Raw genomic sequence first — 16,868 nt, 5'->3', positions numbered from 1 at the left:
TGTTGCTCATATGATAATGTGTGACCCGCATCTTTCAACTCACCGATCATATTCGACATGCATCTTAAATGCAGCTTCATATTATGCCCATGTGGCATATTATATGTGTAGAATTTGATTGTAAGCTGCCTCGGCTTCGTGACCGAAGTCTACCCAAACCTAATCTTTAATGTATCCCACATAACTTTTGCATTCTCATGCTGCCTAAATTCATGCATGATATCGTTATCCATACCGCTCAATAACGTAATGCGAGTAGTTGAGTTCTTTTTCTTCCAAGCAACGAAGGCATCCTTATCTCTTTTGTGTTATCCAGTGGTTCCACCCTCTAGCTCAGTCATGACTAGGTTAAGAGCTTCTAGTGCCTCTAGCTCTTCCAGCATATACTGAATTTTCATATTCCGGATCTCATAATTTTCACCGTTTAACTTCTCGCCCTTATTGAGCTCAACCACATTGTTCTTTGAAGCCGTTGCCATTGTATCTAAATATGAGATAATTTGGGAAAAGTACACTAGAAGTGGCATAACTTGTGTACGGCGTTCACTTGAGTGCCATAATTTTCAAATCGTTCACTTAAGTACCATAACTTTCAAAAATCGTTCACTTGAGTACCATGTTGACGTGGCAGCCGGAAAGCCGACATAGCACCCCGAAAAAGTTACCGTAGCTCGCCGGAAAGCCGACGTGGTACGCCGAAAAAGTTACTGTAGCACTTAAGTGAACGATTTTGCTCCGATGTAGCACTCAAGTGAACGATTTTTGAAAGTTATGGCACTTAAGTAAACGTTTTGAAAGTTATGGCACTCAAGTGAACGCTGTACACAAGTTATGGCACTTCTAGTGTACTTTTCCCGAGATAATTTAGACATTTCACACGAATTATTATTGCATAACATTTATGGACATGTTTTACACTAAAAATTATACTAATGTACGATTTCACTTAAGGATTTAGATTCGAAAGTTCACTAAGTTTCCAATCATCGTCTAAAGTTCCTCGTTTGAAATTATCATTAATATAATTATTTAGTAAAATTGAGTTCTTTAAAGATCACTAAAACTCTCTAGAACTCTCCACTCATACATATAATACTACTAAAGTATTATAAAACAGAACTTCATATTTCACTCACAAGCAAATATTTCATAAAATATTCACAACCAACAACAATAGGAAGTATTCACAGATTGACAAACTAACTTCAACAACAACATGATTGAGATATTCACAAACCTAGAAACTAAAGGAATTGAAACAAAGCATCAATTTCCTCTCCAATAACGTTTCCTAATAGCAGGAAATGAGTTCACAAACTCATCAAAGCTAGGAAAATCATTGAGTCTATAGGTCACCCTTATAAAAGCTCTCGGGGCATAACTCGCTCTAGCTAGGACGCATTTTGCCTCCACCAAGACTCATTCATAGCCAGGGTCAACGTCCTTTGCATCCCCATGATCATATACTCATTCAGGAATCTAATCCCAAGACTCTTGTAAGAATTGGGGTTGGCATCCCATAAACGATCGATGATCCCATGCCACTCCATAGAAAGAGTGGTCCTTAGCGCTATGACCCTCATGTCATCGCGCATTGTCCGACCACTCCAAATGATCTCTTGGATATTTTCATTGATCTTCTTTATATGAGTCATCATGTCATCTTGAGCATTCCAATGGTAAAGCACTAAGGCATTCCTAAGCCTCAAGATTCTTTCTTCTTTTTCAACACTGCCTATTCTTATAGGAGTTTGCATCATCCATGGCATTTTTCCTACAACAAATGTGGAAAAAATGAGATTAATCATAATTCTTGATGCATAATATGGTAAAATAAATATACCACATTGTAGGAAATTTTGATATGAACACATCGGTACCAAAATCACCCCAATTGGACATCATACGGCCCCGCATGAGCCCCGACATGATTCTTTTTTTTTTTTTTTGGAGTGGGTCAACGGTCAACGGAGTCAAGTCACAAACCGGGTCGGATCTTGCGTCGGGTCGAATGCCACATCATCATCCATGAGGCTTGCCTCGTAGGTAGCTACGCAAGCACCACGTCAACAAGCGGTTGCCGACGGTTTCATGCACGCGCGATGCACGTGGGCGGAAGGCCCACGCGCGATGCACGTGGACGGAAGGCCCACGCGCAGAGCACTCTGCTGACTCGTGTCGGCACATTCCGTCACCCAAGAGCGACGTTTTGCCTCTCAAAATACTCGTACGGTCGAGGCCGTCCCGATGGTATGGTCAAAATGCATTTTTGTTGAACCAAAGTTCAAGAAATTGTGACTTTTCGTTGCAATCATGGAGGAGCCTCGCCCCGTCACGGGGTGTGTGACGCGTGCGGCGTTCTCCGGTATGCTTCAACGATGGGTGACCACTCTCTAGACTCGTATCGACAAGTAGATTCTAAACATACATTTACATCTCATTTTTACCAAATCAATATTTTGTAAAACGCTATAAAACATACTTCCATGAACATAAAACAGGCAAAGTATGAAAAAAAATTAGAACAGTGCATAAACTTGGCAAAAATGGTTCTAAAACATGGCATTGTGATCGGGAAAACAAGCATACATGCTCTGATACCAACGGAGGATACTAAATCCTTTGTTAGAAACATCAACTATGTGGAAACATGCCCTAAACATAATTTGCATCATTGATCGGGAAACGAATACATCACGAGGACATACCGTAATTACCACAGATTAGATGTCGCCTTTGCAATTTTGAGAGTTCCGTTCGCTTTGAATGTGGTTCAACAAGAGAGGGGAGAGTGTGTCGTCCTTTCTCGCTTTTTAGTGTTTTATAGAATACGACAACCGAAGACAAGAGAGGAGAAGTTACATCTATTCCAAAAGATGTGATTTGCCCACATTCAAAAAGTAGCTGCCGATAACCGCCTTGGCAGCTATCTACAATGGGTTGAGTGTGGTTGCCTGTATGGGCGGCATACCATAAGATCCATACTCTAACAATATGAAGCCAAGTTACTGTCACTACTCTTAATATTTGACAATTTCTAGAAAACATCGACAGCATTGTAAACGTCGGGAAGCGGTGTTTAGCACTCTTCTCGCTCAAACTCTTCCTATAAAAACAAGGCCAGTTAGAAAGCTAGAACTCAAGCTTGTCTTCACTCAAAAGTAATGCAAAAGGAAGACATTTTTATGAGCCTCAAAGTGTCCATCATGGCCAAGTTTGAGCTTGTCATGGCATTACTTCTTAGTTTGTGCCTTTTTAGCTTCACGAGCACCAGCAATCATGACATCACCATCGACTTTGTGCTCCCCCCAACATCACCAATGTTGATGGCAATTTCTTCACATATACCTGCATGAGGTCTCTATCGGGGTCCAATCCCCCGACCACATTTAATGTGATGAAAGCAAGCGCGGCGGAATTCTCGGCTATCATAGGGCAGAGTGTCTTGTTCACTGTCCTCGAATACCCGACCGGCTCGTCGACACAACCAACAAGCTCTTCACTCAAACCCTCCAAATTGGTGACATGTTCATATTCCCCAAGGGGCTTGTCCACTATTAGTACAATGCTAATTAGACCAACTTCACCTTAGCTATTTCCACATTCAGGAGCGCAAACGTGGGAATCGTGTCAATCCCTAAGAGTGTGTTTACGACTAGCATCGACGACGAGATCCTAGCTAAATCTTTCAAGACTAGTGTTACCATCATTCAAGCACTAAAGGTTGGCTTTGCAGCCCCCAAAGCATGAGAGAGAGAGAGAGAGAGAGAGAGAGAGAGAGAGAGAGAGAGAGAGAGAGAGAGAGAGAGAGGTGAACTTCTACTAAAACAAGTTTGATGAAATACGGTCCTACTCCCGTTTAACTTGTATGTGATTGACTTTGCCGACAAAAATGTATGAACACAAATGGAATATTCAAAGTCAATTGCCTTTCCAAAAAAAAAAAATCTCCAAAGGCCCGAAACTTGGACGAACGGCCCGATTTTTGGGCCCAAGTAAGCCCAGGCTAGTCTTTATCCCGATTTTAATGTTTTCATCAGGATTGGTCCGGTTTTGAAATGTTTTTAAAAAGTTAAGAATAACTTTAAAATTAGAAAACAAAATGAAATTGAATATTCAAAGATAAGTCATTTGTTATGATAAACCTCAATAAAGCCGTACAAATTACGAAATTCAACACCAAACTTCAAATGGGCCACCAAAGTTTTGTCTCGTTAAAGTCAAGAGATGCGGCTTTCATTTCTTTTGGTGAAATCAATGAATTTTAGGTAGAATTATTTTAGTCCTTAGAGAATGGTATATTAGAATTTTGAAATTCAATAATGGTTGACATTTTGAAAAAAAGAATATAATATAATAAAAAAAAAAGTTAGAGCTAAAGTCCCAACCAGGTCAAACCGAATTGGCAATCTCTATCGCCATTTTCTTCTTATGGGCTCGGCCTGCAGATTGGACTACGAAAAGCCAAGCCAATCTGTTCAAGCCTGGCCCAAAGAATTCCTCTATACTTGGCACGTTCGACACGTTTGCACCATTAATGATCACTATTAAGTGGGAAATAATGTTTTAGCAAAAAAGAAAAAGAAGTGGTAGGTAAAGTAATTTTATTATAAAATCCTTATCGCCCGAAATAGAAGTGGCTCGTTTTCTTTTCCATGCGCAGGCATTGGCTTAACCTCGGAGCGACTCATCCGAGTGCATGATTGGTCAAAATTTCAGTCTTTATTTGTTTCATAAAAATTGATCGATTTGGAAGATATTTTTTTGAAAATGATTGCTTATATCATTTATAAAAATAGGCAAACAAAAAGTATAATTATCGTTCATGAAAATATTTAGACATAAATTATTGTATGTAATATAATATTTTTTATTGATTAGTTATTTTGAGCGATATACGAGATCACTTTTTTAGGAAAATCATTTTTACATTATATATTCGGCGAAACAAACGGAGGTAAATTAGGACGCGCATAGCAACACTTTTGCTCTACAAATCAACTTTTAATTGGAATTTGATTTTTCTACTTCTTCTTTTGAGTAGACGATGAAAAGTAATTTTTTTTTACTTTTTCATATGTCTTCAAAACTACTTCTGAAGTAAAAAAAAAAAAAATACTTCAAAAATAAAAAAGCAAAATTACGTAACTAAATAAATTTTTATTTAAAAATTACATTACTAAATAAACTTTTACTCTATAAATTACATTACCAGATGAAATTCTGTTTCAAATGTGTTGTCAAGGGCACTTTTTCCGGTCGTGAAGTACCGATTAATTTGAGAAACGAAGAAAAGGAGAAAGCCGGGTAGACCTGGCGTTCGGCCATCTGAGAAAAGCGAGTCTACGACAAGACCGCCCCGCCTGCGATAGCAGCCACCCCAGTAGAAAGAAACCCTAGCTGCCTCCCTCTTCTATATAAACACATCGTTTGTCACCAAAGCTCATACGCAGTCGCCGTCTGCTCTCAGATCCATTCCACCTGGGTCTTCAGTCTTCATCTTCCTCTCAACAGGTGAGCATAATCTTAGCAATTTTGGGATGGTTGGTGAGGTTCTGATCTGTTCTGCTAGCTTCTGTTTCTAGAAATCACTGGCTCGATTCCGCTTTGAAGTTCGATTTGTCTGTAGCCGTCCCATGTAGTTTTTTAGTAGTTATTGTGCGGTTTGGAGTTTTATTAGGTCTGTAACTTAGATTTTCATGGGTTATTCATGTTTATGGATGTCCTTTTAGGTTCAGCCTGGTCTCGGTATTGGATCTTGTTTGGACAAGCTTTCATCGTCCTATATTGAGAGGATTCGAATCGCTGTTATAAGTATCCGCTGGTGACGTTTTCCTAATTGTGTTAAACTGGAGTCCCTTTAGCATTTAGGATTTCAATGCTCGATTTCTGTACTCGGCCAATATTGGACATACTAGGAATTTTGATGAGATATTTCTTTTCCCTAATGCTGTAATCTGACAAGTAATTGCTACTAAGATATGGTAGTGGCTGTTCTATTCTCACTTTGTTTGCTTATTTTATTTTATTTTTTTTTTCTTTTTGTTAATGCTCTAATGATCCCATGACAATGTTATCTGATTGGACTCAAACAAAAGAGAAAACGAAGCATGTGAAGGTACTTCGCGAGCTTAATTACATTTAGGGTGACCGAATGAAAATGGTGCTTTTGAACAGTAGATGTGTTTTTGTAGGATCCAATTCTCAATCGATTGTGTCCTGCAGCATTATCCATCCCTAAGACAAGCATCCCCATCTTAAAACTTAACTTTTTGGACTGTCAGTGATTATCCGTTTGTAAACTCAAAACTAAATATTGGATATGCAGTCTCGTTTAGCAAGGAAAGACGCATTAACCCCCTTATCCATGCTTATGCAGATTGAGATGGTACCTGTGGAAAATTGTGGTGGAGGACAGCCAACAGTATGATGCAAGGGCTAGCAATTTTTGTTGAATAGGAAGTCTCAAGAATGAAGTTCGGGAGGAAGGTGTCATGAGTGGATTATAGGCGATTGGAGGTATGGGAAAACAATTTTAGCTAAAATCCTTTACAATTCTATTTTTGGAAATTTCGAAGTTCTATTTCTCTCGATTGCATCAAAGGTTTGAGAGATTTCGAAAACTGGAATTTGGTTCGTTTGCAAGAAAAATTGCTATCCACTCAACCATGTACTTACCCGTCAACTTAAGTCATACACTTTTAGAGTCCCATTCTCATCATCATATACTCCAATAGCTGCTCCAAGATTACAACTGTCTACAACACTTACTTTCCACTCCACCCGCCGAACAAACAAGCAATGTGGATAAAAATCTCGTCATTATAATTCAATCATCATGGATTATTTTATGGTTTGGTCAGAGCTTATGTAGAATTTGTTCAGCAAGGTAGAACCCAGTGCTGAAGAAAGGCGTTGAGTGTATTGCAGACCTCTATCGACAAGGTCTCTCCTTATTTCTACGTTTCTGTTCTAGAAGCATACTCTCAGAGAGTTCACAAGCCTCAAATCCGTGATCAACTTCTCTTACCAAGGCTAAAGCTAAAGCGTCTATGTTATCCTTGCAAACGAACAAAGTTTTAGGAATCTCTCGAAGTTTCCTTTGATGCCATCAAGAAGAGAGGAACTTTTAAAATTTCTTAAAATAGAGTTATAAAGGGTTTTAGCTAAAGTTGTTTTCCCCATACCTCCCATCGCCCATAATCCATTGGTGAGACCTTCGTCCTGAACTTTCATCCTGATACTCCATATTCAACAATGATTTCAGCTTCCCCATTCGCTCTATTTAGATATATATTGGGCAGAAGAAGCTTGCTTCCCTGGTGATGAAAGGTATTGCAATTTCAAACAGGGTTCCCAAATGTAAATGCCTTGACGTTGGAACAAATCATTCACAGTCGATCTACCCTCACCTTTTCCTCCTCTTTTCAGTAAGTTTGCTTTTTGGGGTATGCTACTATCTACATTACAATCTCAGGTTGATTTTATACTCTGTTGGTTACATTTAGTTAATACTCAGTTGTGATTTTGGTTCTTAAAAGGAGGAAATAGATGCGATGACCATCCCTTTGGACCCGAGTCCAGGCAAGTCTGATGATTCTTCCTGTTTTCTAGTAGTTTACCCTTTTGTATGGCTTCCACCTTTTCTAGGTGACTAGCATAAATTAACTTCATAGTCTGCAAATGTCGAAATGAATGAGCGCCCTTGAAAGTCAAAGTTCTGTGCGTCTTTTAAACGAGAAAGTCGGTCTAATTAGGTGAATCACAAACTCATGAAAAAGCTCATCAACCTTATTAATCAAGTAAAACGCGGCACCTGAAGTTTCCCATGTGTTTGCTCTTGGGTTCTCACTTCCTACGTGAAGATTCATATGCACACAATCTCTAGTCTACATGTGGTCAGTATGCTAAACCAGTGATGACAAGGCACTAGCCACTAGGTACTTTCGATCTAGTAGAGTTTGTCCATCCCATTTAAACTAAACAGTGAATTTGACAATCGCACCCACTAGGAAAAACAAAATTTCCCACAATTTGTGTTGTAATTGGTTTTGTTCAATACAAGGGTGAGCCTATGGCCCTCGAGGTGTTGGAGAACGTTGAGATCCATTGCATTTTAGTCCAATGTTAAAAGATTGTGAAGACATAGTGCATCTTGTGACCATAGAATTACCTCCATAATGGATTTTTGTGATCGCATTACTGAATTTCAATTTCATTGCGCAGTACGAATAAGTATATATTTCTCGATACTTCATTCAATCTGAATTCAACCTATCCAGCATACGAGGAAATGTAAATATTGCAGACGCATGGCAATGGTGTGGCATCTGGACGATTGGTCAAGTTCCTAGCATCCATCCCTTCAGCGTTTTGGCGGATTATTAGTCAAATCCCTGTCAAAGTGCCTCACTTGCCAAGAAATTATGAAAAGTTTAATGCGCTTGGTTATTAAAAGCACAGTTCAGGGACTTGATTGCAAAATCCACTTAAATTCAATATGCTTGTGAGTAGAATTGACCCTTTTTTTAATTTTTTTGTTGGCCATAAGAATAGAATTGCCAAGATTGTCCTCTCTCTCTCTCTCTCTCTCTGAATTTGTTCTCTTGTATGAGAGGGACCGTTTGGTGTATCCACCCGACTAAGAATAGACAAAAAGATTACACCAACTCTTTTATTAAAGTTGTGCATATGAGAGTGAAAGAGAGAATATGTCGTGCAATGGTGTGGCATCTGTACATTGTTGCGCCACATGGTTTTGATGTGGTTGGCCAGTTCATAGGATGGTTTTAATGGGCCCAAGATGTGTTTTGAAGAAGAATAGGCCCATAACACCACTAAATTGGATCCGGAACTCGTATTTGAGAACAATCCATGCCCAGACATTGGCCATACCTAGCAATGTGCATGGAAAGCCTTGTGCATCGATATCAACACTTCATCATCAGTTCTCGATGCCGGAATTTCTCTGGGGCGAGATATTTGTTCAATCCATGCCCAGACATTGGCCATATAAGTCAAGTTGGATATTGGTCAGGTTGGGTTTGCGGTACTAAATTTGTATAACATGAAAAAGGGTCAAACGAGTTAAATAGATCAATAGAGATCGGATTATATTCAATCAGACCCATATCTAACTCGTTCCACCCGTTTGACACCTCTAGTTAGGGCGCGCATGATCAGTTCTATTTCCCTGTTTTTCTATTTTTCTATTTCGAAGAACATTTTTGGAACATAGATCTGCATGATCTCACTTTCATTTTTATTTTTGGGATAAATTTTTGGCCCATAAATAGTTTTGGAACAGAAATAAGTAGACATTTTTATTTTTCTTTTTTTGGAATAGAATCAGAAATAAAAATTCCTTTTATTGCTTGCCACTCTCTCTCTCTCTCTCTCTCGTCCTTACCGTCTTTCGCCGGTTGCTAGTCTCTTGTTATAGGTCTTTGGCTCCCGTTCGTCATATGTTGGTTGCCGTCTGCATGTTCGAGGATGTATTGATATACTCCCATTTTTACCGTTTTTTTTCTTCGGTTCCCGAAGTAATTTTTGCAACAAGAAAATTCCTTACACAGGAGTGCTCAATTCAGGTTAGGTGGGATTTATTGTTGTCAATGTCAAGCATTCAGTTGAGCTTGCTTATTTCTTAAAGCCCAAATTTTGGTTTCAAAATTCGCTATTGAGTCCAGAGTATTCATTCTCCAGCGAAACTATCATATCCCTTTTTCAAAAAACTATGTATATATCCCGAAAGGCCCGAAACTTGGATCGAATGGGCCTGAGTAAGCCCAGGCTATTCTTCGGACGGATTTTAATATTTTCATTTAGATCGGTCCAAGCTTTCAAGTTTGAAATGTTTTAAAAAATAAGGAATATATCTACAATTAGAAAATATAAACAACATTGAACATTCAAAGATAAGTCATCTATTATGATAAACCTCAATGAAGCCATACAAATAACGAAATTAACGACAAAACTTGAAATGGGCCACAAGATCAAGTCTAGTCAAAGTCGAGACGTGGAACTTTCGTTTCTTTTGGTGAAATTAAGGAATTTTAGATAGATTTATTTTAGCCGTTAGAGAATTGTACGTTAGAATTTTGGAATCTGATAATGGTTCACATTTTCAAAAAAAGGTTCGAGCCCAAGTCCCAACCAGTTTTGACCCCCAAAAAAAAAAAAAAAGTCCCAACTAGCTCAAACCGAATTGCTCTATTGCCTCTTTCTTCTTTTGGGCTCGGCTTCGAACCAGGCTAAGAAAAGCCAAGCCCAGTCTGTTCGAGCCTGGCTGATGGAATCCCTCCATACTCAGACCCACTTGCACCCCTAATATTCACTTTTAAGTGGGAGACAATGTTTTGGGTTAATATCAACAAAAAAAAAAACCTAAATTAATACCTTTATGATCAATTTGGCCCGAACTAATTTTTTGACCTAAAAAAATTTCAAACTGGTACACATGTGACAAATTTACCCTACGTTAGTTTTTGTTAAATTTTATAATTAAATTATCGAATTGGATGACACGTGACGCTTGACGGGGTACATCGGTCTGAAGTTTTTACCCTCTATTGGTTACGAGTGTACCAATCTTGGGGTATTTGTAGTATTAATCTAATTTAATGGACATTAACGGAGAGTAAATTTGTTACAACTGTACCAATTTAGAGTTTTTGGTGGTCAAAAAATTAGTTTGGGATAAAATTGTCACAATTATACTTGTTTGAAATTTGTCGTGGTCAAAAAACTAATTTGGAATAAATTTATCACAAGTGTATCGTTTTGGAGTTTTTTGTAGTCAAATAATTAGTTCAAGGTAAATTTACTAGCTTGGGATTTCTCGAGGTATTAATCTTAATGTTTTAGCAGAAAAAAAGTGAGAGATTATGTAATTTTATTATGGAATCGAGTATCTCTCAAAAATAGAAGTGGTTCTCTTTCTTTTCCATACGCAAGCATATGCTTGACCTATAGTCAATTCATCAAGTGTATGGTTCATCATAACTTCAGGCTTTATTTATTTCACAAAAAATGAGTTATTTGAAAAATATTTTTTCTTGAAAATAGTTGCTTGCATTGCTTGTAAAATAAACAAACGAAGGGTACTTTCATCTTTAGTTTGAGCGATGCATGGGATCATTAGGAATTTTTTTTCAGATTTTATTTTTTGCAAAATAAAAGGAGCCTCGATTTTGGCAAACTTTACTTTTTAGAGTGTATTCGTTTGAGTGAAAGTGTTTTCTAGGAATTATTTTTCTGGACTTTCACACATTCGTCCATCGAAAATGACTTAGTCAATAGAAAATATTTTTCGATCAACAAAAAAGTCATCCATAAAGTTAAGAAAATTCCTAAATCTAAAGAGGTAAAAATACTTTTTGAAATTTTTCATCTCGAATTTTAAAAAAAAAAAATTTGCACCGCTTGGCCTTGACGATGGTCGGTGACCAGCAACACGAGATTGAGCATTGCCGGATCTTGATGAGGCTCGACCTCGTGTGGCCGTTCGCTAGCCATCACGGAGGCTTAGACTCTGTTTGGCGATGATTCTGATTCTCTGTTTCTATTCCCGTAAATAAAAAAGGATCAGAAACATGTTTGGTAATAAAAAAAAATGATTTTGATTCTCGTCTCGGGAACACTTTTGGACCACTTTTCAGAAAAAAAAAAAAAAAATGATTCTAGTGTTTTGGAACACTTTTGGGGATCATTTTTTTGCACGATGTACTTATGACTTATCCCTCATACTTATAATTAAAATTTTAATATAAAATGGTATTATTTAAAAAAAAATTCACATGGATTTTCAACTTTAGATAAATTAAAATAAATTAAAATTCAATTTTAAAAATTGCTAAAAACTAATTTTCTTAAGTTAAAATTTTTATTTAAGGTAAATTTAATAAAAAATTTAAAAATTTAAGAAATATGGGAAATAAAAAATATTTATATTTTTAATTTAATAATTTAAAAAAAATTAAGATTGAAAAAGCTAAAATTTTGAAAAAAAATTCTTGTCACTAGATTCTTCCCCTCCCCTTTTTTTTTAAAAAATTAGTTTTTTTTTTGTAAAATTTTAAGCCTATTTTTAAATTCAATTTAAATTTAAATTTATATTTATATTTAAAAAATTATTTTTCAAAATTTTTTTAAATCTAATTTATTTTTTTATATTAAGGGACCTCTAATACGCATGTCTTTTTTTTCGAATTTTTAGCTATTTTATTTTTTATTCTAATTAAGTTTGTATTTTTTATTTCCTATTATGTTTTTCAACTTTTATCTTTTTTTTTTTATTAAAGGTTGGACCCAACCCTCCACGTTGCGAACTAAATCTCCATTTTTTCTCCATTTTTTGAGCCGCACAAAAAATTTGTTGAGTCGGGTGAAAAAAAAAATTAATGTAATTGAGTTGCGGGTCTTGTAAGCCTGTATGATGTGTAATTACAAGAGTACAAAACTATTGGCGGTTGCACAATGAGGAGTTATTTTTTTTTTTTTTGGTAATCAATCTAAAAGTCACAAAAAATAATAACAAACAACTGATTTAGACAAATTCTGTAAATGTAATATGAATTACTTTTCAAACAATATAAACGATTGCATATTCATGACAAATCGACAAACGAATTGAGAACGGAAATTTTGTTGCTTTTTTTTTTTTTGCTCCATAATCACTATTTGATTATTTTCTCTATTCTTTGTCATCAAATGTGATTATATAATTATTTGATTTAAATGACAAATTGGGAACGGAAATTTTGTATAGTTACCAAATGCGTTTCTGTTCCAGGAACAAAAATTTTAAACAGTTACCAAAAGCGTTTTGATTCTCAAAAAATCATTCAGAGAACAGAATAAAAAAAAATGATTTTGATCATAATCATTTTTTGGGAACAGAATCACCGCCAAACGTAACCTTAGCGATTGATGGAGCAAGAAGGAAAAAGAAAAGAAAAGAAATAATTTTTTTAAAACTTCAAATTGAGATAAATTCATGAGATTGAAATCATTTTTACAAACATCGAAAAATATTTTTTCTCGAATATTACCAAATAAAGGAAAACTACCAATTTTTCTGAAATTTAATTTCCTAGAAAGTATTTTCCGTTAGTTGTGAAATACCTGAACTATTTGAGAAACAAAGAAAAGGAAAAAGCTGGGTAGACGTGGCGTTCGCCCATATGAGAAAAGCGAGTCTACGGTAAGACAGCCCGCCTGTGATAGCAACCACCCCAGTAGGAAGAAACCCCAGCCGCCTCCCTCTTCTATGTAAACACAAATGTCGGCAAAGCTCATACGCAGCCGCCGTCTGCTCTCAAATCCATTCCACCTGGGTATTCAGTCTTCATCTTCCTCTCGACAGGTGAGCATAATCTAAGAAGTTTTTGGATGGTTGGTGAGGTTCTGATCTGTTCTGCTAGCTTCTATTTCTAGAAATCCCTGGCTCGAATGCGCTTTGCAGTTCGATTTTTCTGTAGCCGTCCTATGTAGTTTTTCAATAGTTATTGTGCTGTTTGGAGTTTTCTTAGGTCTTTAACTTAGAGTTTCATGGGTTATTCATGTTTATGGATGTCCTTTTAGGTTCAGCCTGGTCTCGGTATTGGATCTTGTTTGGGCAAGCTTTCATCGTCCTAAATTGAGAGGATTCGAATCGCTGTTATAAGTATCCGTTTGTGACGTTCTCCTAATTGTGTTAAACTGAAGTCCCTTTAACATTTAGGATTTCAATGCTCTATTTCTGTACTTGCCCAATATTGGACATGCTAGGAATTTTGATGAGATATTTCTTTTCCCTGATGCTGTAATCTGACAAGTAATTGCTATTACGATATGGTAGTGGTTGTTCTGTTCTGGCTTTGTTTGCTTACTTTAGTTTATTTTATTTTTCTTTTTGTTAATGCTCTAATGATCCGGTGACAATGTTATCTGATTGGACTCAAACAAACGAGAGAACAAAGCATATGAAGGTACTTCGCGTGCTTAATTACATTTAGGGTGACCTAATGAAAATGGTGCATTTGAACAGTAAATGTGTTTTTGTAGGATCCAATTCTTATCCATCCCTAAGACAAGCATCCCCATATTAAAAGTTAAACTTTTTGGACTATCTGTGATTATCCATTTGTAAACTCAAAGTTAAATAATGCTCATCTATTGGATATGCAGTCTTGCTTACCCAGAAGGATAGAAGCATTAACCCCCTTATCCATGCTTATGCAGATTGAGATGGTACCTGTGGAAAATTATTGTGGAGGACAGCCAACAATATGATGCAAGGGCTAGCAATTCTTGTTGAATACGAAGTCTCAAGAATGAAGTTCGGGAAGAAGGTCTCACGACTAGATTATAGGCGATTGGAGGTATGGGAAAACAACTATGGCTAAGATCCTTTTCTGCTTCTCTCGATGGCATCAAAGGTTTGAGATATTCCGAAAACTGGAATTTGGCTCGTTTGCAAGAAAAATTGCTATCCACTCAACCATGTACTTTCCCATCAACTCAAGTCATGCACTTTGCGAGTCCCATTCTCATCCTTAGATCATATACTCCACTAGCTGCACATAGATCACAACCGTCAGCAGTACTTACTTTCTACTCCACCCGCCGAAAAAACAAGCAATGTGGATAAAAATTTTCTCGTCATCCAACCATCATAGATTATTTTATGGTTTGGCAAGAGCTTATGTTGAATTTTTTCAGCTCACTAACACATAAGTTAGAACCCAGTGCTAAAGAAAGGTGTTGAGTGTATTTCTGAGCTCTATCAGCAAGATCTCTCCTTATTTCTATGTTTCTGTTCCAGAAGCATACTCTTAAAGAGTTCATGAGCGTCAAATCCCTCGATGTGATCAATTTCTCTTACCAAAGCTTCAGCAAAGTATCTGTGTTGTCCTTGCAAACAAATGAAGTTTCAGGAATCTCTCGAAGTTTCCTTTGATGCCACCACGAAAAGCGGAACCTTTAAAATTTCTTAAAATAGAGGTGTAAAGGGTTTTAGCTAAAGTTGTCTTCCCTATACCTCCCATCGCCCATAATCCATTGGTGAGACCTTCGTTCTGAACTTTCATCCTGATACTCCATATTCAACAATGATTTCAGCTTCCCCATTCTCTCTATTTAGATGTATGTTGGGCAGAAGAAGTTTGCTTCCCTGGTGATGAAAGGTATTGCAATTTCAAACAGGGCTTCCCAAATATAAACGCCTTGAAGTTGGAACAAATCATTCACAGTCCATCAACCCTCACCTCTTCCTCCTCTTTTCAGTAAGTTTGCTTTTTGAGGTATGCTACTATCTACATTACAACCTCAGGTTGATTTTATACTCTGTTTCTTAGATTTAGTTAATACTCAGTTGTGATTCTGGTTCTTAAAAGGAGGAAACAGATGCGATGAACATCCCTTTGGACCCGTGTCCATAAAAGGAGGAAATAGATGCGATGACCATCCCTTTGGACCCGAGTACAGAAAAGTATGATGTTTCTTCTTGTTTTCTAGTAGTGTACCCTTTTGTATCGCTTCCACCTTTTCTAGGAGACCAGCATCAATTAATTTCATAGTCTGCAAATTTAAACATGAATGAGCACCCTTGAAAGTCAAAGTTATGCGCCTCTTTTAAGCAAGAAAGTTGGCCTAAGTAGGTGAATCACAAACTCGTGAAAAAACTCATCAACCTCATTAATCAAGTAAAACGCAACCTGATATTCGAGCATTATAGATTTGGTATTACGTCAACTTAGGTTTCGTCTGTTCACGCGATGTCTAGTCTACATGGGGTCTGTATGCTAATCCAGTGATGACAAGGCACTACGTAGTTTTGATCTAGTAGATTATGTCTATCACATTTAAACTAAACAGTGAGATTCACATTGGCTCCCACTAGGAAAAAAAAAAAATTCCCACAATTTATGTGTTGTAATTGATTTTGTTCAACATAAGGGTGAGTCTATGGCCCTCAAGGTCCCTGAGAACATTGGGATCTATTGCATTTTAATCCAACGTTAAAAGATTGTGAAGGCATAGTGCATCTTGAGACCATGGAATGTACCCCCATAATCGATTTTTGTGATGGCATTGCTGAACTTCAATTTAATTGTGCAGTACTAATAAGTATTTATTTATTGATACTTCATTCATTTTGAATGCAATCTGGCCAATATCACGAGGAAATGCAAATGTTGTGGACGCGTGACAATGGTGTGCCATCTGGACGATTGGTCAAGTCTGGCATCCGTCACTTCAGCGTATTGCCAGATTATTAGTCAAATTCCTGTCAAAGTGCATCAGTTACCAAAAAATTATGGAAGTTTAACACATCCGGTTATTAAAGTAAAGTTCCGGGGCTTTGATTGCAAAATACACTATAGTGCAATATGCTTACGAGTATAATTGACCCTCATTTTTTGTCATAAGAGTATAATTGATCTTGACTGTCACGTCTCTCTCTCTCTCTTTCTCAGCTGCGGCTGGCAAGAAGATCAGCTGATATCGCTTAATTTTTGTGATGGAAACAAGCAATGAAAAGGGTCGAAGGCAGCAATCTCTGTCTCTTATACCATGCTTGGCATTCTGTTGGCTCTCTCTTCTACAGCAAAAAGTCAACAATGTTTGTTGGTCAACTCGTCCAGAGCACAAGACAAGGCACCAGAGACTAATGCCTTCTTTGCAAAAGTACTGCGTCTGTCACATTGTAAAACGTTACGATATTCTGACAAAAAAAAAGAACAAAACGTTACGATTTTTTTCCGACTTCGCGATGGTCTGTCATAAACAAAGTGCAAAAGGGTTGTGGGAAAAGAGGTTGCACTGTACATTGTTGTGCCAAAGAATTTTCATCTGGCTGGCCAGTTCGTGGGATTATGACT

The 16,868-nt window shown here is 37.1% G+C and overlaps 2 long non-coding RNA genes and 1 pseudogene across 2 annotated transcripts; 2 read left to right on the top strand and 1 right to left on the bottom strand.

The window, feature by feature from the left end:
* Window positions 1-3,206: 3,206 nt before the first annotated feature.
* LOC115727468 lies at window positions 3,207-3,750 on the top strand (annotated as a pseudogene).
* A 1,600-nt stretch (window positions 3,751-5,350) lies between these two features.
* LOC115727475 lies at window positions 5,351-15,405 on the top strand. The gene is made up of 3 exons (XR_004013688.2): window positions 5,351-5,514; window positions 6,380-6,604; window positions 14,424-15,405. It is a non-coding gene; the product is annotated as an uncharacterized LOC115727475 (long non-coding RNA).
* LOC125313806 lies at window positions 7,811-15,858 on the bottom strand. The gene is made up of 3 exons (XR_007197442.1): window positions 15,815-15,858; window positions 10,253-10,256; window positions 7,811-7,929 (listed from the first exon to the last, which is right to left on the bottom strand). It is a non-coding gene; the product is annotated as an uncharacterized LOC125313806 (long non-coding RNA).
* Window positions 15,859-16,868: the final 1,010 nt, after the last annotated feature.

This window comes from Rhodamnia argentea, chromosome 2 (assembly GCF_020921035.1).
Source record: "Rhodamnia argentea isolate NSW1041297 chromosome 2, ASM2092103v1, whole genome shotgun sequence".
In the NCBI taxonomy this organism is placed as follows: Eukaryota; Viridiplantae; Streptophyta; class Magnoliopsida; order Myrtales; family Myrtaceae; genus Rhodamnia; species Rhodamnia argentea.
The sequence above is the reverse complement of the archived record's forward strand: the minus strand, read 5'-3'. Positions and strand labels throughout refer to the sequence as shown.